We start from the raw sequence: 25,926 nt of genomic DNA on the forward strand, positions 1-25,926 counted from the left end.
ATACAGGAGGCAAAAACCAAATGGCAACAGCCAATCAACCAAATGGCAAAATTCCTACCGGGCCCCTGCTCCAAAACAGATGACCCCTAGACAGGCATAGCAAGGCCAAAGAACAGCCCTAAATATAGGGCGGGAGGGCAGGGATCCGATGCTCATCACAGGAAAGAGAAAGCTCCCAGTAACATTCAACAGCTTAAATAGCCCCTTGGTAGCCAATAGATGACCCAACAGGCCAAATTTCTACTCCAGCAACTGAGGGTCAAATTTCTACCCCAGCAACCAATGGGCTGTTGTGGCTATCCAAACAGTCCTGCCGCACAACAGGGAGGCAGTTTAGGTGATCTCACCGCAACACATGCCCTCAATGATGGAGGACACGATTTGTCAAGAGCGGTCTTTTGGATGGTGGTGCCCTGTAGATGTTTATGATGTTAGCTGCTCTGAGCCCAGCCTTGACTGGGGAGGGAGGGATACATTTTTTTTTAAAAAAAATTATTATTATTATTATTATTATTATTATTATTATTATTATTATTGCTATAGCAGTGGGTTCATGGCAGCTGAACATGTGAGCATAAAACAGGCAGGCTGAACCAAATTCCTCCCCCAACCCTATTAGGAAGGATTACAAAAAAAACACACACCCCATTTTGTGTAGATGGAAGTGCTATCTGCTAATGCAAAGTCCCCATTGGATACAATTGAAGGAACTAGGCCTATCACTTTTCATAAAAATTTGTCTCAAATCCCCCTTGCCCCAGAGGATAAACAATAATGCAATTACCATGTTCTCTTTAGTATTATTCATATTTTTATTCCTGTCTTACGTTTTTTCTATATTTCTACATCATCATTCAGCTCTTCCTAAAATTGCATTAGAGTTTACAGAAAACTTGTTTGCCCTTTATGAACTTATTGGAAATCTTTGCTTCTTCTCATCTTGGAGGAAAACTCACTTGGCAGAATCAAGTCAATAAGAGCTCTTCACCTAGAAGTCCCCACAGGGGCAGGGGAAGTATACAAAAAAATATTTTTGGAAAAACAAAAACCTGTTTTTAAAAAATTGACCAGAAGTAAAGTACAAAGAAATTAAAATACCTGTTTCAGCAAATAGTTCTAATCTTAAAAGCAGCTGAAGCCACAAAGTGTGAACAAAAGTAAGGTAATGTTTTTTTAATTAGGGCATTAGATATAAACCACTTTGAGAAAAGCCAAGAGGAGTGAAGTTGGCTTGAGTAATAAATCTTGTAATCAAGCAAAACTTGTGAATCTAAATGTAATCTTATGTTAAGAAATGGCTGAAATAAAAAAGAGATATGCCAAGATGAGAGAAACTAAAATTGCCAATGTTAGGTAGGATTTCTGTGATGAAGATGAATTGCCTAAAATGATGTTTTTGTGTCAAACAATACCTATTTTGACCACTGGATTACCACTTAAATAATGGCAAAAGACCTATCTAAGCTGGTATCATAGACGGCGGAAACCACAAGTTAAATTTAAAGTTTTGCAAGATGCAAAGGGAAGGGGAGGATTGGGTTTATTTGACTCAAGACTGTATTTTGCATCTTGTAGCTTAGTATGGACGAAGGAATGGATGACATTGAGAAAGAAGAGACTTTTGGAATTAGAAGGACATGACTTAAGGTCCTGGATATTTGTGGTATGCTAAAGCATAAGTAAGTGTGGATTTTAAGAACCACTTTATTAGATGTGCCAAACTAAGAATCTGGAATAGATATAAAATTAGGTTATGCACAAAGACAGCATTATGTGACAGGTAAAGAGAAATGGTTAACCTATCAAAAGTTTATTAGGGTGGAATCAAAGAGATTGTAAAATTAAAACAAGGGAACAATTAACAGTGGAAGGTTATAACCCAGTGGTTTTCTCAATTCCAATTAACCGAGAGATTTAAGTTGGATAAAAAGACGGGGTATGGAACAAAGTTGGCATGAGTATTTATTACCCATGCCAATTTAGGACGGATTTTGAAATGCAATTGAGTAATGATGATGAACCTGTTATATCAAAAATTTATAACCTTTTGTTGAAATTTGAAATGGAAGAGGACCAAGTTAAAGAATGCATGATTAAATGGGCAATTTAATCATGGTTTTGGTCATAATATACAGATAAAACAGTGGAAACATATGTGGACACAAGGGTTAAAATACAAGGGTTAAAAGAGAATTTTTACAAAATGTTGCACCATTGGTCTCTAATGCCAAGTTATTTAAAAGGTAAAGGACCCCTGACAGTTAAGTCCAGTCGCAAACAACTCTGGGGTTGCGGTGCTCATCTCGCATTACTGGCTGAGGGAGCCAACATTTGTCTGCAGACAGTTTTTCTGGATCACATGGCCAGCATGACTAAGCCGCTTCTGGCAAAACCAGAGCAGCAAACGGAAATGCTGTTTACCTTCCCGCCAGAGCAGTACCTATTTATCTACTTGCATTTTGATGCGCTTTCAAACTGCTAGGTGGGCAGGAGCTGGGACCGAACAATGGGAGCTCACCCCATCGTGTGGATTCAAACCGCCGGCCTTCCAATTGGCAAGCCCAAGGCTCAGTGGTTTACACTACAGCGCCACCCACATCCCTTCGGGAAGTTATTTAGAATGTATTAAAAATGTTCCAAATGTTTGTTGGAAGTGCCAGTAACTTGGAGGGACATTTTATCATGCTTGGTGGACATGTAAAAAAGCTTTAAAAACCCACCCTTGACATTGGATACAAATACACACATGATACAGAAGATTTTGAGGGCTAATATTCAACTGAAGCCAGAACTTTTGTGACTAATGAATATACAACTAGAAAAAGAGTACGGAAGATTATTTCAGAATATGATCACAGATGTGAAATTGTTATATGCACAAAGAGGGAACGACTTATTGTTACCACAAGAAGAGAGGATGCCCTTTTACAACAGACGTTTTGGGAGCAGGGATTCCTGGGAAGAAGGAACACTTCCTTGATGTGGGGACTGAAGGGCTCACTGGCTGTTACAGGCTGTTACAGAGAGACATGGAGATGGTACTTAAGATGCCTTTGCATCCATTGCTGTGGACACAAACCCTGATTAAGTGCCAAGACCCCTGGAATCTCTTGCTACCGCTCAGCAGAGATTGGTATGTAACACAGTATGTATGGGTAAGTCAGAAAGGAATGAAGACTATGGAAACTATGATGGGCAGGACAGGCAGAGAAGACTGGCAAACGTTACTTGGTTGGAAACTGCCCCATTCAAGAGAAGTCCGGATGAATAAAATAGTGTTTCTTTTTCTCAATCATGTTTCTTTTTCTTAGTCACTCATACTTTAAAAACAAAATAATGGAAATCTAATGTTTAAGAAATGGGTGAAGATGTTTGTAAATGGGTGCATGAGTATCAAATTATTTTCTGCCTGTTTGATAACTATTTAAATTTACATAATTTTAGGCTGCACCCCTATCCACTGTTACTTGGAAGTAAGCCCCACTGAAGTGGGACCTAGTTCTGAATAAAGACGCATAGTGTTGAGCTGCATAAAACTTTAATCTTACTGTATCAAACCTTTCTAATGTTCTTGATCACAATTGTTCATGCGCTCTGTACAAAATCTTCAGTGCATTATTAATTTTGAAAGCACACTTGAAATTTCAAGTAAATGGATCATTAGCATTTAATTCCTTAAAGCTCACAAAACACTGCTACCCTTCCAGTGCGATAAATGATGCGGCATATGGTTCGTTTTCACAGAGAGTTTCCTAACGGACTGCTAGGATATTTTCTTTGCCATAAAACGCCATTATTTAGCATGATACTGGCTCCCCATGAACAGAGTCATATGCATGAAAATTTGTAAATGAGAGACGTTCATCGCTGCAGCTGCTCATTCGGCCACTAGAGGATGAGCCAGATGGTGGGGAAAAACACACACACAAACAGTTGATGAACAATATTCTGCTGCATATAGGGGCTACTTAAAATCTTTAGAACCATTTGTCATACTTTAAAACTACTGGAGGAAGGAATGTGTGGAAGGCTGCATACATTTCTGCATAGCAGGGTTGGGGAACCCTTTTCGGCCCGACTGCTGCACTCCCTTGTCAAAAAGATTCAAGGGGTTAAACAAATGACACTTTAAGCAAACCAAGAAAAAGACACTCTGAGGCCTACTTGTTCACAATGAACTCTTTGAAATGGACCATTGGTTTCAGGAATTGAGGAGGGAACACAACCCACTGAAAGTGCCATGGTATGATTAATAAGAAATCTGTATAGCTGATTTTTAGACCAGCTTTCAATGTATAATTATTTGAGAACTTCATAGACGTTAAAGTACAATAAAACTGTTGCAAGAAAAGCAACATAAAACCAGCAGCAAAATTCCTTGATTAAAAACTCCTTCAGATGCGAAAGGCCTAGGAAAATAAAAAGGTCTTTAACTGACACCAAAATGACATTAAAGTGAGTAACTAACTGTGGAGAAAAGGCAACATACTGATAGATACTATAAATATGCTGTGCATCAGAAAAATGTTTCCAGAGATCTCGAGATACAAAACCTTAGCTTTTCCACTCTCCTTATGCTCATCCCATTCTGAAAGTTTCCTATGTACTCCACTGCTTCATTACATGAGGGATGCTCCATCCATGATCAATAGATCCTGCTATCAGCACTGGAGGTCCAGAACCAGATTCTGTAGACTCCTGCCATTATAAGACCAGGCTTTAAATGAGTATGCGGCATCTAAGAGAGAGTAGTAAAAATAAAAGATTCAGAACTTTGGGGGAAAGCTAGAAAGCAGATATAGTGGTACCTTGGTTCTCAAATGCAATCCATTCCGGGAGTCCGTTCGACTCCCAAAATGGTTTGACAACCAAGGTGCGGCTTCCGATTGGCTGCAGAAGCATCCTGCACTCAATTGGAAGCCACGTCGGACATTCAGCTTCTGAAAAACATTCGCAAACTGGAACCCTCACTTCTGGGTTTGCGGCATTCGGGAGCCAAGCTGTATCACATCCAGGGGTCAAACATGAAATATGATTAGAACATCCCCCAGCCCCAAAGGTTGTTGGTTTTTTAAATGCAATGATGTCTTCTTCTTTTTTAAGTGTTACTAATTAAATCAGCTTTGGTGAGGATGAAATCCTACTGTAGGCTCCTCAGGGACTAGTAACAGTGTGAAGCTGTTAATCCAGGATATTTGTCCCTTGCCTTGTGTGAAATACACTTTCTGAACCCCAGTTCCTGATGTACCCAAAGCTTCCATTTACATAAGCCCATCAGAAGATTTCAAACAAGGCTTTACCTGGGATCATAAGCACGTTGCAGAGCCAACACACTGCAAAAGATACTCAACAAAGATGTACCAATTATAAGCTTCCTTTCAAGCCCTCAAGGGGGGAGGCAAAGTTACACAACAGCTTTTCTGAGGATGCATTTCCATAAGCAAATTCAAAGTCGAGAACATTCACACAAGGGGATTAATTAATGTATTTGAGTTAAGAAGGTTTGAAAGGATAATAAATAATTGCGGGAGACTCAGTAGCTGACCCTCTTTCTGCCTCCCACACTGCAGAGCAAAAAGGCTCACGCTTAATTGGGCTAATTGTGTGCTGTGATTTTGTCCGGTTTAAACTCCAGCTGCTTATATTGTTTTGGGACATGATGCCCAGATTTATTTATTTGAAATATTGACATCCAGCCTTTGGGGGGAAATGTTCTCATGAGACAGTTTACAAAGTAAGCATAAGAACAAGGCACCATGATATATAATAATCATCTACAAGAACAGTAGCAATCAAAACATTGTGAGCCTACCTAAAACCAACCGGACAAAATGCTTGATGAAATGTTTACAATTTCCTTTCTTTAAAAACCACTAGTGAGGGTTTGACCAGATCTTCAGAGAAGGGGGTCTTAAATATTTTGGGCCACCACTGAAAAATATGTGTCCTTGGTATCTGGCAACCTGAAATTACTTAAAGACAGCTCAAATAGGTGGGATCTAAGCCTGCGGCCAGTCTTAAGGCTTAAAAAGGTAAAGGGACCCCTGACCATGAGGTCCAGTCGTGACTGACTCTGGGGTTGCGGCGCTCATCTCACTTTATTGGCCGAGGGAGCCGGCGTACAGCTTCCGGGTCATGTGGCCAGCATGACTAAGCCACTTCTGGCAAACCAGAGCAGTGCACGGAAACACCGTTTACCTTCCTGCCAGAGCAGTACCTATTTATCTACTTGCACTTTGATGTGCTTTCGAATTGCTAGGTTGGCAGGAGCAGGGACCGAGTAACAGGAGCTCACCCTGTCGCGGGGATTCGAACTGCCGACCTGATCGGCAAGTCCTAGGCTCTGTAGTTTAACCCACAGCACCACCTGCATCCTAGTCTTAAGGGTTAGGGAGGCTAATTTGGATATTGGTAGGCTTTCAAAATGCCTTGTCCCAGAATGCTTACCATAGGTCTTTAGAAGTTATGCTGACACTTTGAGTTGGAATATAAATTAGTAAGCAGGGTAATCAATGTCGAAATGATGCAAGATAAGCAGATCATCTAGCTGTGGATTCACCAATGTGACTCTGACAACTTCCTTGGTGCTCTCTCAGTTTTTTTTAATTGAATTTTTGGCTTTGTTGTTGTTTGCTTGCAGAGGAGTGTTTACCTTTTTTGGCTGTGTTATTTGTTTTGGGGCTGTGTTAGGTCCTATTTGGTGAGGGAGGGGGAGATTATGAGCATCACTTAAAATTGCCAGTAGCCTCAGGGGCTGCTCTGAAGACTTTATCCTCTTTCTTGCCTGAAGAAGTGTCTTCTGAAAAGCTTCTTTCAGCTTCAAGTAATGACTATCTTTGGCACAGGCAGCAGACGATGTGTGAATATACCATCAATATGAATAATTTCTCTACCAATATCTGAGCTGCAGCCAGTGGTTCAATGAAATTCTAGAATGCTTGGATTGCTATGACATCTACAGTAACCATCTTGTTCCTAGAAAAGGCACCTTGCAAATAACTTCTTAGGCTGTGAGCTTCTGAATATTAGAGCTGCTTTACACCTCCAGAATAACAAAGCTGCTTTCAAATGTATATGCCATGAAGATCTTGTAACCATAACAATCTTTTTGCCTCTCTGTTCTCCCAGGTTTCCCATTTATACATCATTAACCTCTTCATTGCTGGACATCCACATAAATGAGTAAAGGAGAATGTAAAGCACAGAAAATGCAGTTAAATTTGCTACATCAGTAACTTAGGGAGCTACATTCTGGATTTCCTCTGCACCTAACAACTGACTTTTAAAAGTCAGTGTTATATCCAACTGTAGTCGTACACAGAATAGGGCCACTGAAATTAATGGACATGACTTCCTTAGGACCATTAATTTCATTGTGTCTTCTCTGAGTAGAACTTAGATACAACCCAGTGATTCTGGAATTATTTGCTTGTATAGGCCGACAATTCCAGCCTTAAAAAGCTGCAGCTGAGGTCAACATTTTACTGGTGCCAAAGTTTTTGCTGAAATGTTCATGACACTATTGATTGTTCTAAGGACGTTAGAATGCTTCAGTAATGAGCTCCAGTGTAGCCATTGTACTGAAATGAAACGAAACTTTTAATTCATTTCACTGCACTGCTTCAGAATGGGACAGTAATTTCCAGGGGAGGAAAATGCAGCAAAACACATTAATATGCAACCACACATTGCCTTTGCTTTACTGTAACTTGTCATGTTATATATAGACTACATATAACAGTGTTTATAGTTATATATTGGATTAAGCAATGATTTTTCATTTAAAAAACAATTTAAGTCATCTTTCTGTTGTGAGATATTGTATTTGGGAGACTGTAGAGCCAATGGAAGCCCACAGAGAAAGAGGGGAGGGGGAAAGGGACCACTTACCTTTGTATGATAGCAAGTGGAGATTGCAGCTCAGCGCAACCACAGTCTGAGCCTGGGGCAAACTTCCAGCACTGTATGACCATTGGGAGATTACACTCCATCCTCCTCTGGCTGCATAGGTTGCTGGGAGGCTTGTATTTAAACAAGCCTATAACAGGCAAGCGGCATTTGAATGGACCGGTCACAGGCAAGCAGGGGGTTGGTGTGGCTTCATGGTAGACCTGAGTGAAGAGTTCAGCTCCTGGTCTTCAGTCAGGTCAGTTGAAGCTGGATTCCCTACCCTCCCATCCTATGCTGTGAACCACCATGTGAACTACAGCTGGAGGGTGGTATACAAAATTTAATAATAATAATAATAATAATAATAATAATAATAATAATAATAGTGTAGCATATGATCATTTGTTTGTATGCATTTTGTATGCACTTTTAATATAAAATATATACTTTTCAATGCATCTGCCCATAAAAATACACATTTTGCACACAACCTTTATGTAAAATACCGTATTTTTTGCTCTATAAGACTGACTTTTTCCTTCCTAAAAAGTAAGGGGAAATGTGTGTGCGTCTTATGGAGTGAATGCAGGCTGCGCAGCTATCACAGAAGCCAGAACAGCAAGAGGGATTGCTGCTTTCACTGCACAGTGATCCCTCTTGCTGTTCTGGCTTCTGAGATTCAGAATATTTTTTTTCTTGTTTTTCTCCTCCAAAAACTAGGTGCGTCTTGTGGTCTGGTGCGTCTTATAGAGCGAAAAATACGGTACATATTTTTGTGGTGAGCACTTTCAGCGCATCAAGAATTAGTTACAAAATCCAGAAAAGCGTGTAATCTGAATAGATGTTGCAGCCCGATCTGCAAGCAAGTTCAGGAACACTGGATCAGGTCGTTCTGCTGTGAAAGGCAAAAGAAAGCAATACCTTCCCCATCCCTAGTAGCTATCTACCACCCATAAATCTTCCCTCAGATTGTATCCAGAGTCTAATAGACTATGACGAGATTAGTCCCACATCATGAATGTTAACAAAGGGACATCATCAGCATTCAATTGATGCTGAGATGAAAATGAGCACCTTAAGTTCGAAGTCTCAGTATTTTGCTACCAATTACCAGCTGTATCTTGTCTCCCCTGGTGCCTCATTCTTCTTGCCTGTTTCGGATAGTTTTTCACCTTTCTTTACCTGCTGACAGCGCAAATGAGGAAGCAGATAAGAATGGAAATAAAGTGATGGTTACATAGGACAACGGGAATCGCATTTAACAAGGAAAGAATGTTTTAATACCTATTTCCTGGTGGGGATCATTGTGTGTGGCTGCAAAAAATTTCAAAAGCAATTTTAGATTGGCTTCTTTTTCTCTCTCCAGTGATAACTGAGAGAAAACTCATTGCCTGCAGAAAACCATAGGCAGCAAAATAGTAGTGATGGAAACAAAATTGAAATGCTCCCTGAAACTCAGTAATCCTAGTTAACATTTCCCTCCACTTATTCCAAAAAGGGAATAGCCACTTCTGAAATGATGGCACCTTTTCTTGGATATCAGACAGGTTGATACAGTTAGCCTTTACTCATTCAGAGCCTTGTTCTGATGACAAATCAGTACTGAATGGGGGCAGGGAGTGGGATTGAACCCAGACTCCCCATTGCAACTGCCACATATTCAGCTAAACCTTTTCACAGTCTTAACACATGTATATAACTTGTATGCACTTAAGCTCTGCATGTACAGTCTTGAGCCCTGAAAGAAGCAGGGTATACATGGATACAGCTTATGCTGTAAGGGAGTACAGCAAACATAATGCATAGAACATTCACCATCTGGCTCACATAAGATTGTCATTCACTTGGTGCAGATGGTTCTATCCAGGACCAATGAAGGACAATATCACAGACCTAAGATATATGTTTCATATTTCCATATGTGAGTTTTTACAAATCTTCCCTTTCTGGTTCCTTGTCATCATAACCTGGTGTACCTTAAACCAATGCATTCCAAGAATGTTTCTGTAGCTATGTAGAGAAGATTGCTAGCTGACAAGAAAAAATGTGTTTGGCTGTTTATTTCCTTTTCTTTTGAGGCAGATAGCACAAAAGGAAAGCCAAGGTTGATTCCTTTATTTTCACTTTTTTTTTTTAAAGAGCAGACGGAATTTGCACTGGGGAGTGTTGTGTACCTACCCTGCACAGAACCACTAGGCTCTACTGCAGGATCAGCACCAAACACCATTTTACTCTCACCCCAGAACTAGGGTTGGGAGCAGGCAGGGATTTCCATCCCATCCTGGGTTCGTTGCAATCAAGGCTCCTTCCATTCAGTTTGGCTTCTGCTAAGACCTATGCTACTTGTCTTGCTATCCACAATGACAGAAACTTAGGTAATTAGTTATGCAATGCAATTAATTTTAATGCATTTAAATGGAAGGGAGACATTAAAAACAGTGCAGTAAATAACATAATGCAGACTAAACAATAATAGCAACTACCAGTCATATTTACTAGTGTGATTTCCATTCCTGACCTCTGATGAACTCACAAATTGCAGGAATTTATGTTCCCATTTCTGTTTCTGACAGAATTATCTGACATCCCTACCCAGGATGCATCGAATAAATGACCCTAAGTTATGCCCTCCACTTCTACCCCCAGATCTGCTTTTTGCTCTGCCTCCAGCCCTGTCCCATACCATCATCATTATTTTTTCATTTCAAGAGCTGGCATGCTCAACAGGGAAATTTTAATAGTCATATCTCTTCCTGTTTTATGGTGTACTAGATGTCCTTTTAATGGGTCAGAAATGGAACAGTCCAGTTTCCCCTCTATACTTGTGTGGTGTGGTTTAGTCCTCTGAGTGTGGCTCTCCTTTGATCCATCACTCTAGGTGTATGATGGGAGTGGAAGCTGCTTGAGCAACTCTGTCTGGTTGTAAGATTGTGCTGTTTCCATTTGTTTTTCCTAATAGAAAAGGGAGCTCTTTGTGAATCTGTCTGTCTTTCTTAAGTGCTGACCTGAGTGCACAGAAATGAGTATTCTAGCCCTGTAACTCACCAGCAAAAAAATGAAATATTATATGTTCCAGAAATGTTTTGTGGAATGTTGACAGAACAGCAATTGGATAGCTGAAGACAGGAGCAAACAGCATCCTGCAACATTGGAGAATTTAGTCAGCTCCATAGCCAGGGGGGATTGTGAGAGGGACTTGAATTTGCAAGGCCTCTAGCTGTAGGTCATCTCGATACAGGCAAACATGGTGACTCAGCACTCCTGCTGACATATTCCTGCTAAATGTACTAAGCATTAAGTGCATTATAGAGGACAATTCTGCTCCCCTTCTTCAGAAGGGATATAAGGCTTCTGGATTTGTTGTTTGCTTCTTGTTTACAATCTTGGTCCTGTCTTCAAGGCATATGTCCAGCTTCCAATTGGGCCTGCTCTCTAATTGTCCAGGTGCACATCACTCTGGTCTGCCCAGCCTGGTCCTGCCCCAAGCCACGAAATAGGCAGCTGATTGGGTTGAAGGAGGGCCAAAGTGCAGCTCCATAAACATTAGGGGTCAGCAATCATGGCAAGAAAAGGCACTGGACCTTTAACTGAGCAGATGGAGCACTTAGGGGGTGGGGCTTCCAATGACTGCCACACCTAGACTATGGAGCTCCGGCAGTTGCTCCAAGACACCACTAAAAGTACCTGCATTTTCTGCCTCATCTGCTGGACCACTAACCATGGTCCTGAATTAGCTCCTTGGTTTTTATCTAAGGTCCTTGACTTACTCTGCCTGCCACTTGTTCCAGAATCCCAAGCCTACTGATCTCCATCTTGCTTACTTCCCTTGTTGATGGACATCACCATAGATTAGGAGGATAGATATCTGTAATTTGTAACCCATGTTTCCTGTGGATTAATAGGAAATAGGTTAGCTACTCAGTCCTGAACAATGGGGTTTTCATGTCACCAGAATTAGATGCAAAGTAAGCATAACTCTGCCTTATGTTCATTATTAATTGAATAATTAAGACAGATGGTATGTGCAAATGAGTTTCAATAAAACCACTTCTTGATTCCTAACATCCTTTACAATGTTGCCCTCCCTTCCAAACATATCTCTGCAGATGCCTTCCAATCTCTCAAATTTGTGTTAAGAACTGGATCTATTTGGAATCATGCTGGGAGACTAACGACTGTGATAGTGAAGGATTACAGACTTAGAATTGTAAAAATCCCTCAGGTTTGAAAGAAGAGCAGGATATAGTTGTTGCAAGATTAAGCGGTTAAAGGGATTTAGAGGTGTGCCTGTGGTGTCAGCTTTTACAAAATCTCTGGAAACTTGCAACACAGAATACTAAACACATATATAAGTTAAGATGAAGAGAATGGTGAGATTTACAGATACTGGTAGGGCAATGGTATTAATAAAATGGCATAGGACAGGAAGTTCAAAAGAGGAAGAATGGGTTCCAAGAAGAAGATGAGTAAGATGAAAATATTCTTAAAGATAATTTTCCATGTTGGATAAGGGCATTTTTGGACCTGATGGTAAAAAAATGAATAGCACTAAGTGTGCTCTGATTTATTTTAATGAGTTCTTTGCATTCTGATTCTTTCCCACTCAGTTTATCTCTTGATGCTCAACTCACCTTCTCTTCTTCTCATCTGGCTGTCCCCCTCTTTTCTTTTCTTAAAAAAAACTCTGTCTCTTCACTTTTCTCCCTTTCTAGTCAGTCTTCTGCTCTGGTCCTCCATTGATGTCTCCAGCTGCTTCAACCACATGTTAAATAACATACAATTTCAAGCAATTAGAAAGATCCCCAAGTGAAAGAAGTTGCCATTTTCCAATGGATAACAAAGACAATGGGTCATGTACACATCATGAAGTTCCTGAAGTAGCCAGTGCTTTTAAAATGGGAAGTGGTAGAAAATGAATGGAATAGAGTTGAAAACCAAAATACCAGCAGGTTCTGGATATCTGTGTTTTTATGTCCCATTGATTTCAACAGGCCAAGAAAACATGTGCTTAACTCTCTCCAGTTGGAATTCTGACTTAAAATGCTTAGTTTTGAGCAGTTCATGTTGTTGGTCAATTGCTTTAGTTCTAAAACTGCATAGCAAACATATTAGACCAACCTGAGAAATTTCTGTGGAGCGAAGAATAGGAGTCAGCATGAAGATCTTGGCATAATGGAAGGTTTCAGAGATGGAAGAAGAACAGCCCTTTGGGGCTTTTGCCACTTTGCTGGGGCAATACCACCCTTCAGCCCTGCTGCATTCTACACAAAACCCAGAATGTTGGTGCTTAAACACACCACAAGGGGACAATGGGACTCAGTAGTTATGAAGAAGTGGGTAGAAAAGGTCATAGTCTCTAGCGCTGCTCCCTGTTGTTTTGCGGTTTTCCAATGGAAAGAAAATGAAGGGAGAATCATTTAAAAAGCAAGCAGCCTGTGTCCTACTTGTCTCTCAAATGATAGTGCTTTGCATATTGCAGTCAATTTCACCAATGTATGCTATATGCATAGATGGTACTGAACTGTCCATCAATAAATAGGGATACTTAAAACTTAAAAGATCATTGAACAGAAGCAACTGCTTTGTAAATGTATTCAAATTTATTCTACTGTTGTCCTGTTCATCATGATATTCAGTTAGGAGGGGGTTTGTGTATATGTATGCACATTCAGTTCACACAGAAACACAATCCTGCTGCTTTTATTCATGGACACAGTTCTTTGAAGTGAATGAAAATTACCAGGGCGAAGCACAAGCGCAATCCACATTTAGTGCTAAATACATTTCACAAGCATTAAAAGAAACCCACTCCTTGCAACCCCTCATGACCTTGTCAACAAGAAGTTATATAATGTCACAGCTTCTCTCTCCCTAGTTCAAGATAATATGAAAGTGATCTATAGAATCACCTCCAGGACAGCTGTTCAATGAAGAGATATATTATACAATAGGCTCTGTTAATAATTTCTCCTGACATGTTTGCAAAGTTAAACAGTCTGCTTTTTGACCGCAGGAGACCAAAGGGCATCCTTCACTGGTAAAAGCTGTGTAACTAATTTGCAAGGAGACAAAAGTCTGGGCCTTAACTTTGAGCATTTCTCATGCTAGAAACAGCTCATAATATATTCCCAGAGTGAGAAAAGTTTCTAAAATATAGCACATAACTGTTTGCTAATAGGAATAAAAACTTTTGGAAATGGAAAACCAAGGAAGTTGCTGAAAAAGGAGAGTGCGTAGAACTCCTGTCTTTGAAGACAACACATTTTATTTGTTATAAATATTTTATACTGTGCTTCAACTATATTTTCAGGGTAGTTTACAAAATGAATAGAACAACATGTAATAAAAAGCCACAATAAACTAAGAAGCACAAAATTGTTAAAGCAGCATATAATAGTCAACAGTATTTAAACTGTAGCTTGAAAGCTTGAGAAAATTCAAAAGTGTTTGTTTGGTGCAATAAGGCTCTTCACAGATGAAGCTTTCTGAAGGAAGCATTCAACCACTGGGTGCCACCCCAAAAAAGCCCTCTCTGGAAACAACCTCCTGCTATGTTATCTGCAGACGTCTTCATAAAAACTCTCTCCTGAACTAGTCTGAGGGATCTGTCTTTGTTTCCCTAGCTATTGCTATTTGGGCACCAAGTCAGTGCCTTTACCCTCTGCTGATTTTAATTTAAGGTCAAAATAAAAGTGGCCCAGTTCAACCTCTGCTAATGTGTTTGCCTCTTTATTTGCTTATCAGGACACAAAAACAGATGCAGGCAGAAGGTACTGCAACAAGCAGAATATTTAGGATGAAGCCATTTTGAAGAAGTAAAGAAATTAGATCAGTGAGTCACTATTCCCCAAGGTTATGCTTGTCAGACTTTCTGTAAGATGAGTCATGTCTCTGTCCATTATCGTAAGATGACAAGCTTCTTAAAGAAAGTACATTTCTTGTTCAAGATTTTGTTAATCAGATATCTCTACTTCTTGAGAAAAAGAAACAACCTTACTCTTTCTTTTTTTTGAAGATTGACCAGCTTAGGATTTTAGTTACATTCCAAAATCATATAAAAGGTAAAGGTAAAGGACCCCTGGATGGTTAAGTCCAGTCAAAGGGAATAATGGGGTGTAGCGCTCATCTTGCTTTCAGGCCAAGGGACCAGTGTTTGTCCACAGACAGCTTTCCTTTGTCCACAGACAGCTTTCCAGGTCATGTGGCCAACATGACCAAACCATTACTGGTACATGGAGGACTGTGATGAGTGCCAGAGTGCAAAGAAACGCCGTTTACCTTCTCGCCACAGTGGTGCCTATTTATCTACTTGCACTGGTATGCTTTCAAACTGCTATGTTGGCAGAAGCTGGGACAGAGCAACAGGAGCTCACCCCGTCACATGCATTTGAGCTGCCGACCTTCTGATCAGCAAGGCCAAGGGGCTTGGTGGTTTAGACGACAGCACCACCCGCATCCCAAGATCTTACATGCTTTGATGAGCCTATATTTTTCCTTCAGAACATGATGCTCAACTTAAAGGTAAAGGTAAAGGTACCCCTGCCCGAACGGGCCAGTCTTGACAGACTCTGGGGTTTGTGCGCCCATCTCACTCAAGAGGCCGGGGGCCAGCGCTGTCCGGAGACACTTCCGGGTCACGTGGCCAGCGTGACAAAGCTGCATCTGGCGAGCCAGCGCAGCACACGGAACGCCGTTTACCTTCCCGCTGGTAAGCGGTCCCTATTTATCTACTTGCACCCGGGGGTGCTTTCGAACTGCTAGGTTGGCAGGCGCTGGGACCGAGCAGCGGGAGCGCACCCCGCCGCGGGGATTCGAACTGCCGACCTTTCGATCGGCAAGCCCTTAGGCGCTGAGGCTTTTACCCACAGCGCCACCCGCGTCCCTAATTTGATGCTCAACTTAGTGATATGTAAATCTTAAGTTTGCTGGGGAAAGTAATTTGATGGATGAAAACAATATCCTTCAACAATGATGAGTTTTGGTGTTCCTGTAACTGAATTTCAGATTGCTTTTGACCATTACCTTGCTACTGTAAGACAAAAGGATGTCCAAGTTCCTTTAGCTCCCGGTTCCTCAGCATCAAAGTTTTGCACAACCAAGACTTCCCCTATTCTCCATCCCTAAATAGATGCACATAATGTTTTTCCTTTTCCCATGTTAGGGACATGCAAAGGCTGCCATTTGAACACAGCATTATACTTTCCTGCTCTGGAAGGTAGGACCCGTACCAGTGCATTCAAGTTTCAAGAATGGAGATTCTGACTAAACATTAGGAAGAACTTTCTGACAGTAAGAGCTGTCAGTGGAACAGCCTCCCTCGGTTTAGATGGCCATCCGCCATGGATATTTTAGCTGAGATTCCTGCATTTCAGGCAGTTGGACTAAATGACCCTCAGGGTTCCTTCCAATTTTACAATTCTTTTATTCTAACTGAGGAACAAGAAGTGTAGGCTTGCACTGCATAGCAGGAGAACATCTGAATTCTGAATAAAATTAACTGAAGGAATTGAATTACAATTAATTGCCAGACACATTCTTCTGCTACCAGCTCTGATTCTCCACCATCAGAAAAGGTCAATAATGCTTTTGGAGTAATGCACATAGACACAAGAATTCAGTTTTGTTTCCCCCCTTAAAAGCTAATCTTGTGTCCATCAAGGCTGTTTTTCAGATTTTTCATTCTTAAAAGCTTATTGCAAGAGCCTGGTTATTATTGTCTGACACATATATAGAGGCAGAAGGGCCAGCCAGTGTTCCTAATGGAGAAAGATAAGAGTTTATTGGAGCTGAAGTGGATTTCTTGAGTGTTGTTTACAGTGGATGGGTAAAAGCAGCTTCCCGAAGCAACAGCTGCTGGGGTGTGCAGAGTATGCTCTCTGTGTCTAAATTCGCCGTAAGTTGCTAATACAAAGCTCTAAAACATTCATGCTTCAGCACTAGCTGGAGAAGAGTAACACTTTTCAAACATTATTGATCTGAAAGGAGTGGATAAAGAGTTAAAGGAATGAAAAGGGGTCAGATGAAAGTCAAACACTAACTCTTCTTCAAATCCTTCTTTCCGTTAAACTTTACCTTCATAACAAAAGCATTCCAACGCAGTCAGCTCTGCTACCCGATATTCTTTTTTCTTCCTTTGAGGAGGATTCTTTGCACACACATGCACACGGAGACCAATTCGCGACTCATCTGCCTTCAGCTGCTAGTATAAAGTGGCACCTTGCAGATACGCCTGGCTGTGCCCTCCGTGCATAGAACTGCGTCTGATATGATTCAAGTTAACAGACGTTCCCTAGAGAGAACCAAGTTTCCTCTAAAGAGAGACAGAGGAGAAGAGGACGGAGAGAAGCCAACCCCTTTGCTGCAGATTCCCACCCTTCCCATCATGTTATTCTCGCTCCCTTCACCACTCCTGTAGCATTGAACATAGTCTGAAACGGACATCATATGCACGCTAGGGCTGCGTTCACATGGTAGAATAATAGAACCATAGGATTGTAGAGTTGGAAGGGGACCCAGTCATCTAGTCCAACTCCCTGCATGGAAGGAATCACAGCTGAAGAATCCCCAACAGAAGGCCAGTCAGACTCTATGTGAAAACCTTCTGTGAAGAAGAGCCCACCACATTCTGAGTTAATCCATTCCACAGCTGAACAGCTCTTGCTGTCAGAAAGTCATTCCTAGCGTTTAGTCAGAATCTCCTTTCTTGTAATTTGAATCCATAGATTCAGGTCTACCCTCTGGATCAGCAGAAAACACATTTGCTTCATCTTCCATGTGACAGTACTTCAGATGGCTATCATATCCCCTCCCAGTCTACTCTGTTCTGTTCCTCATAAGGGGTTGGTTCCTGGACCCTTTGTCATATTGGTCAACCTCCTCTGCGTATGTTTATTCCATTCCCATGATGTTTCCCTAACTGTTAATTTCTACTAACAAGAATCACAAAACAGAGAAACCAGTAGGAGAACACTTCAATCTCCCAGGACATTCTATACAAGATCTCAAAGTAGCTGTTTTACTACAAAGGAATTTCAGAAATAGACTGGAAAGAGAAGCTGCTGAATTGCAACTCATTACCAAACTTAAAACCATGGATAGACCTGGTCGGAACAGAGACATTGGATTCTTATCCCATTATACATGACTAAGCCATTTCTCACCTTTTCACCCCTTGCCTTTTCCTGTAAGACCTATTACAGTCGTTAAGAGTCGTCAACAGGCTCATCTCAGCTATCTGCCTATCTCCCATTCCCACCACCCTTCTGAGTAATACCCCTCCCCACCTTCTCACTATATAGAAGGATCTGGCAACTTCTGTTTCAGTGTATCTGAAGAAGTGTGCTTGCACACGAAAGCTCATACCAAGAACTAACTTAGTTGGTCTTTAAGGTGCTACTGGAAGGAATTTTTTTATGTTAATTTTTCCTTTTTTTGAGAGCTTTCACATGATGTTAAAGCTCCCAGAAATCTAATGGAATAGAGTGCATGTTTGGTGCTCATCTCCATGTTATTTAATTCCGGTGTGTGTGTGTGTGTGTGTGTGTGTGTGTGTGTGTGGAATCTGTTTGCACCCCTCTTAACCTGGAAAACCACAGGACTTCAGGGGAGGATCATAGGGGGACAAAAGCACAGGTTGATGGAAAAAGTGGGGGATTAGGGATGTTGTCCAATGACATTCATTGTTGTGCCACACCACACCCACTGCGGTGAATGAAATTTAGCGTTGCACACTGGTATATCTGCTTTGAGAAAAGTCAGATTAATGGGGCTTTCTCCCAGATAAATGAATCTAAGATTTGATCTTGCATATGTGGAAAGGAGAAAACATACCAGTATTTGGCATGTGGTGTGTTTTCTCAGGTTGCATGGCTGCAATTATTGCAGGCATTTTTTAAAATTTAAGCACTAAAGTAATATATGAGGGGCATGTGGATATGGAGCAATTGAGGGGCCAAAACATTTGCACAATTGAGTTTTAATACCTACCAGTAAATTTATGTGATAGAACACAGCAAAGAGCGTTCTGCAATGCACATTAATGCTGCAGCACAGTTGCTGACAGGAGTGAGACCCTGTCTGCATTTAACACCTCTGCTCAGAGAGGTGCACTACTTGCTGATTTGCAATTGGGACAACTTCAAGGTGTTATAATTAGTACATAAATACCTTGCCAGGTTGGGACAAGTTTGCTCACCGAATCTCCTTACCCATATATGCCCACTTGAACTCTTTGATCTGTGGAACTGGCACTGTTACAGACACAACATAATACACATTCTGCACTTGTAAGAAATTTATATTTTAGAGTAGTATCACCTACTCTCTGGAACTCCCTCCCTATTGACATTAGGCAGGTTTCTTCGCTGTACTCTTTTCAACTGCTCCTTCAAACATTTATTTTAAGGCAGGCCTACACAGATGTGTATTGGTTGCACGTGCTTTAGTTCTTTTTAGCTTCTGTTCATTTAAATCATCTTTTGAATATTTTTAAATGCCTGTTTTTCATCAATAATTTTGATGTTTTATTTTATACATTTGTTGCCCATTTAGAGGTTTTCTCACAATCAAGTGGCATATACATTTTGTTAAATAAAATAAGAATAAAAATGTACATACGACTGCATGCAGCTGATTTTTGTGCACAGGGGCTCCTGTGCTTTGATAAAATAGTGTACAAAAAGAAACTCGCCAAAAGCCATACTTTGTTCATCCTGCTTGGGGAGGATCTTTTTTCCATTTTGTTTCAGTCTTTTCACACCAAGATTGGGTTGTTTTTGTCACACTGAAGCCACAGTCACTGGGCTCCTCAGCACTTGCACAACTGAATTTTAATACATAGGATCAGATGCTTGACTGACATAGATGATAGCTATAAATATAGTAGACAGATAGACAGACAGACAGACAGACAGACAGACAGACAGACAGATGATAGATGTCTATACACTATAACACAGAGAGAGAGAGAGACTGTGTGTGTTATAGTACTGGTGTTGGGCCTCTGAGAGGTTATATGGCATTATTCTGCCCTACATAGCTGTATCTTTGATTTCTGATTCCTGCCTCAGGTTATGGCAGCTTTTCCACCTGCAAACAAGCCAGCTGTCAGCACTGAGCTATCTGAACTTAGTGCCCCTTAAGCTGTCACATCCTGTTCAATGAGACAAGCATCTAAACCTCTCAGCACTAAAAGAACTCTCAAATGGCTGATACAGCTAATTTGGGGGTTCTCTCCTCCAGACTGGGAGAGAGGAGCAAACCGAGGAAACAGGTGGCCAAGTTGTAGCTAATAAAATTATGTAGGAATTTTATAGAGTTCAAACAGGGTGCTCAGAAATTTCTAGAGACTGCCTAGAAACTTTGGGCTCGTTCATATTTTCCTTTATCGGTGTAGATTCTGCAATTGGTGCATCAAACGTTAACTACAGATGTTAGCCTCTTCAGTTCTCTGACATCTTTGCCCCTTCTGCATTAACAAGGTGCTCGTGTACGTTGATAAAACACTCCAAAAACCAATCTGGATGTGATTGTACATACAATTACATGAAGATTATTTTTGTGCAGTGTTTTACTGATGCACATAGGTGCTCTTGTGCCTTGTTAAAATAGTGACCAAAATAATTTTGAGTATGTACAGTTTGCTTGGAGAGGGTGCCCTTTTCAATACACATGTGAATTTTTCAAACACTGCACATAAGAATATGCACATGCCCAATTGCACCAATATTGGATTGTTATCATTTCTTAAACACTGAATACCTAGTCAGTGGACACCTTAGCATTGGGGAGGGGGAGACATCCACTGAGTGCAGTTATTCTGCTCATAGTGAAAGCATGAGGGGCATCACTTGAACTCCCTTTCTGTGAGACGAGACCCTTTCTAGACAACAAGGCTATGAAAGAATAGCCCTATCAAGAGGCAAAAGGATACTGCGAAATCATCCAAAGGACCCCCTAACAGCATTCTCCATTATGTGCAAATCATTACATTTGCCTGCAGATCAACAATCTGCACACAGATTTTATATACACTAAATGGGACAAGTCAATAAGTGAATGCACACAGACTTAAAATGATCACGTCAGGTTGGGTTGGAACTGTGGCCCTCCACATGTTGCTGGATTAAACTCCCATCACCGCTGGTCATTGGCTATGCTGGCTGAAGCTGATGGGAAGTGAAGTGCAACTACATTTGAAGGGCCACAGCTTCCTGTTATATTGGAGGTCTACTCACCTTCAGTGGTGGACAGTGTTGTGGCCAGGCCATGACTGATCCACAAGTGATCCAGCAAATGGCTGGGTCTGATGGCCTGCCTGCTGGCATTTGACCAATTCTAGTGGGCCTCAGGTGAGTGTTCCCTGCGGGTGTGGGCCCAACTAGCCAATGGGTGGCGCCTGGACCTGCTCCTGGAGTGGGGAGATAAATTGTGGCTTGCCCTGGCTCTCCTCCTCAGACTTTTTTCAGTGGATAACATGACTAGTGGCACAGGAAGAAGAAGAAGAGTTTGGATTTGATAGCCCACTTTATCACTACCCTGAGGAGTCTCAAAGCAGCTAACAATCTCACTTTCCCTTCCTCCCCCAAACATTCTGTGAGGTGAGTGGGGCTGAGAGACTTCAAAGAAGTGTGACTAGACCAAGGTCACCCAGTAGCTGTGGTTCTTGTGACTTTCTGTCAACAGGTTTCTTTATGTGGGTCTTTCGATATGATGCCATATCTAAACCAGTTCTTTAATATCTTTGCAACTTTAGGGCCACAGACCACGTATGGAATTGGTTGAATGCGTCTTAGTTCTGCTAATGACTAGTTTTGATTATCACTTCTTAATGAATTTCATAATATTTACTCAAGGATATTAATTTACTGCTGTGGCTGCTACTTAATTACACCACACAGTAGACCTTCATTGGGGGAGAAAACCCTCCCTTTATAAATATCTTTTCTAGCTTATGGTAATAAAAACATTAATAATGCATACTGGTTTCTGAGGAAATATTTGTGAATAATGTATTCTTAGTCCTAAATGAAACACTGTGAATTTGAACCTTCATCAAATCAGTGATGAGCTGAGTAATTACAACATTAGCATAGACTATCTTAAAGGTACTGCAACACCAACGGTATCTCTTCCTTTCCTGATTACCTCTGTTCCATTTCATTTATTTAGTCCCCAGGTAAAGATCTTTACATGGTGCTTAAAATAGATCCATGTATTTTAGGACATCAAGCTTCTTAGATGATTTCACTGCATGGATGTAGGTTGCAAAGAGTCCTTCAAGTGCCCAGGTCCCAAGCTGTGTAGGACTTTAAGTTAAGCATCAATACTTTTAATGATGTTTGGAAATGTACTAGGAACTAGTCTCAGCTTATTAATCAGAGAAGGTAAATGTTCCCAAATGCATTCTGGAAGGGCTTCTATGCCTGTAAACTCTATCCACTCTGGCCAAATGGGAGGAAGATTATAGTGTTTCTAGATTCTTCGTTATAGTGCATGGGGAACACAGAGCTTCATTTTACCCAGAGTGACTCAGAGCCCAAATTACATGCTAAAGTGGACATAATGTTGGGCAACACAGAACCAAACCAGTAACAATATCAAACTTTATTTTGGTCACACATAAGATAAAACATACGGATAAACTGAACACATAAGATTCAAACAGGTAAGGGATAAAAACTAATAATTAAAAGGTAATTATATCATACATACTTAAAAAGACAGAAACAAGGACCAACAGTTAGAAGTGGCTATAAGGGAGGGAGTGTGAAGGAGCACAGGTCTTGCATTTTGGGTCTACTTTGTGGCACAAACCATCCTTCGACGAATGTCCAGAGAACCAAATCAGATTTTAAAAACCCATGCAGCAACATGGCAAATCTTGAGGCACCTAGACACCCCCAGTGTTTTTATCGGTGCAATCTTACACATCTCTACTGCCAAATAAGCCCCAATGAGTTCAATGGGCCTTACTCCTAGGCCAGTGTTTCCCAACCACTGTTCCGCAGCACACTAGTGTGCCGCGAGATGTTGCCTGGTGTGCTGCGGGAAAAATTAAAAAATTTGATTTTTAAAAAAAATTTTTAAAAGTCAAATTTTCGATTGGGGCGCCGTCACTAGATGACCCCTGGGGTTCCCTCCCTCCCTCCCTCTCTGCGCCTCCCTCCTCCTCCTCCTCCTCCGGGGAGGCCCTTCCTGGCTCTCGGCCAAGGCTTGGCGGTTGCCACTCACTCACTCGCTCGCCCACCCGTCCCTCCATCCCTGCACCCGGCCTCTCCCCCTCCGTCCCCGGTGCGGGGGCTGCTGGGATCCGTAGTCCCCTCGCCCTTGGGCTCCGCGCCCGCGCGGGGTGCGCAAACTACGTTTCCCAGCGTGGCCTGGCGGGCCGGGCGTTTTGTTTGAAGCGCTCTTCTCCCGGCCATGGAATGAGCGCGGCGGCGGCGGCCGGGCGGGCAGGGGCTCTTCCGCGCAGACCCCATGCAGCCTGCCTGCGCCCCCGTGGAGATCGGGCGGCAGGATGGAGCCCGGGGATCCCCGCGGAGGCGGAGGGGCGGAGGCGGAGGCTGCCCCCCAGGTAGGGCTGCGTCGGGGGGGGGTTATTTTTGCAATGCTGCATCCGCGCCGGAGGGGACGCATCAGACCGCGGGGAGACCCCTTGGCGGGTGTGCAAGGCAATGCATGCGTGCAGGCGTTGCATGGAGTGCAGTGCAATGCAATGGCAACGCGGCACCCTGCATGCATGCATGCAACTTCCACCGGCGCACCGGACTTGGCAGGTGAGGGGGGTCCCCAGTGGGCGGCAGAGAGAGCCGGGAGGGCGAAGGGGAGCCGGGGGGAGCAGCGCTGCTCCCCGAGCCGAGCCCGGGGGGAAACTTCGACGTCGTTGCGCCGGGTGTTGGAAGCGGAGGCTGGCGGGGGCCCCTCACCTGCAAAACCTGGTCGCCTCTCATATATTTCATGCATTGCATTCATTGCCCGCTTTCTCCTCCAAGGAGCTCCCGGGGGCGCGCGTGTTTCTCCCCGTGTTATCCTCGCAACAACAGCCCTGCGAGGTGGGTGAGGCGAGTGGCCCAAGGGAGCACCCAGGGATTGTCCTGGCCAGGTGGGGTGATTTGAACCCTGCTCTCTGCCCGGTCTTCGTCCTCATTTAGCCCCCACATGTGCATGACTGTGCATGACTGAGGTTTCCCCCCCCTCGTCTTGGCTATGGTGTGAGTCTGTGCTGTTAATTAATGGGGTTTTGCCTTCGGAGAAGATGAGCCAGCCCTCAAGGAGGTGATTATGTAATTTGCTAGCAATTCATGTCCCTCCTGGTGTGACGCTGCACGCTGACGTCACGGGGCTGTAATGGTGGTGTGCCTTGAGATTTTTTTCATGAAACAAGTGTGCCTTTGCCCAAAAAAGGTTGGGAAACACTGTCCTAGGCGAGTGGGTATAGGATTGTAGCCTGCATTATGTTTAGCTGGTCTTATAAATGTGCTAACTGGTGCTTTAATGACTTTCATAGTGTGGGCATTGTCTTTTTTGATACAAAACAAATGGAGGAAGGGCTAAGGGATAAATTCTCTGCTGACATTATTCCACTGAAATTGCGCATCAGAGCACATCTCATTCCCTCTAAAAATAAAATAAATTCAGTTTTCCCTCTTGTCTTGCACCAAATGCAATTTTACTGAAGTGTAACAATTCTTTTCATTTTAACGATAAGATGACTCCCCCTTCCTCATTATTTTTTTCACTCAGAACAGCTCATGATTCATATTGGTAAATGAATTGCTTCTTAGTCCCCAGAGAGTCTTTAGAAAGAACTTTGCCCTCTCTGACAAAATACTTGCTATAGAATCTGTTCCAATAAAAGCACATTGACATTCCAATGGAACTTTTCATACCTGCCAATATCTGAGCAGCAGCAATATTAGGAAGATGTATTTGAAAGCTTTATTTTGACCAACAACCATATTCCAAAAGGTAAATGAAAGGAAGGGAAAATAAGAGCAGATAACTGTGTGCAAAAGCAACAATTTTCAGCATCCAGCAGCTTTTTCAATATGGATTGTGCTTTATGCCACTTTTCTTTAGTGTTTCTCCTAAATTTCAAACTCATTTTGCTCTTTTTATGTACTTGTCCAGTATGCAGATATGCCCTTACCCTATGCTCACACACAACTGGGGTGGCCTCATATTGTTGTTTTATTGCTATGGCCGATGGCTGACGCTATTAAGGATTCATGCATTCAACTGGGATGGCCACTTACAAAAGAGGGTAAGAGAGAACACATCATTCATATACAAAACAGGATAAGAGAGGACACACCATTGTATACACCTTGTGCATGTGTTAATTCAAATGTATAGATGCAAATTTAAAAATATTCGGTGACAGACTTCTACTTGCACTAAGGAAACTTACCCTTTCTACTTTCCCCTCTGCAGTCCTCCATGCACCCCCAAAAACTGTGAGACCATCTAAAGCTGACTGGGAGTTGTGAGAGGCTTCGGGGAGAGGGGACGAATAGGAATTCCATTGCATTGCTACACAGTCACCATAGAGAAGAAAATGCTGAACAGGTGATCTTTGTGTCTCCCCAGTCTGCTGTTCAAGTGCTACCTGTTGCATTGCGGCTTCAACAGCCCCTGCTCTCCCCTTTTATGGTTCTATGGCTGACATTCATCAACTGTGTCCCACCAAACTGTCCTATAAACGCCGCTGTCCTATAAACGCCAGCGCAACATTTTACATAGCACTGATCACTAGGGAATCACCAAAAAAGAGGACACGAGAGGACACTGATTTGGATAGCAGTAACATTCATTGGTGGGACGCGGGTGGCGCTGTGGGTAAAACCTCAGTGCCTAGGACTTGCTGATCGTAAGGTCGGCAGTTCGAATCCCCGCAGCGGGGTGAGCTCCCGTCGTTCGGTCCCAGCTCCTGCCCACCTAGCAGTTCGAAAGCACCCCTAAGTACAAGTAGATAAATAGGTACTGCTTTATAGCGGGAAGGTAAATGACGTTTCCGTGTGCGGCGCTGGTCCTGGC

This window comes from Podarcis vaucheri (genome assembly GCF_965113315.1).
Source record: "Podarcis vaucheri genome assembly, chromosome: 9".
Lineage (NCBI taxonomy): Eukaryota > Metazoa > Chordata > Lepidosauria > Squamata > Lacertidae > Podarcis > Podarcis vaucheri.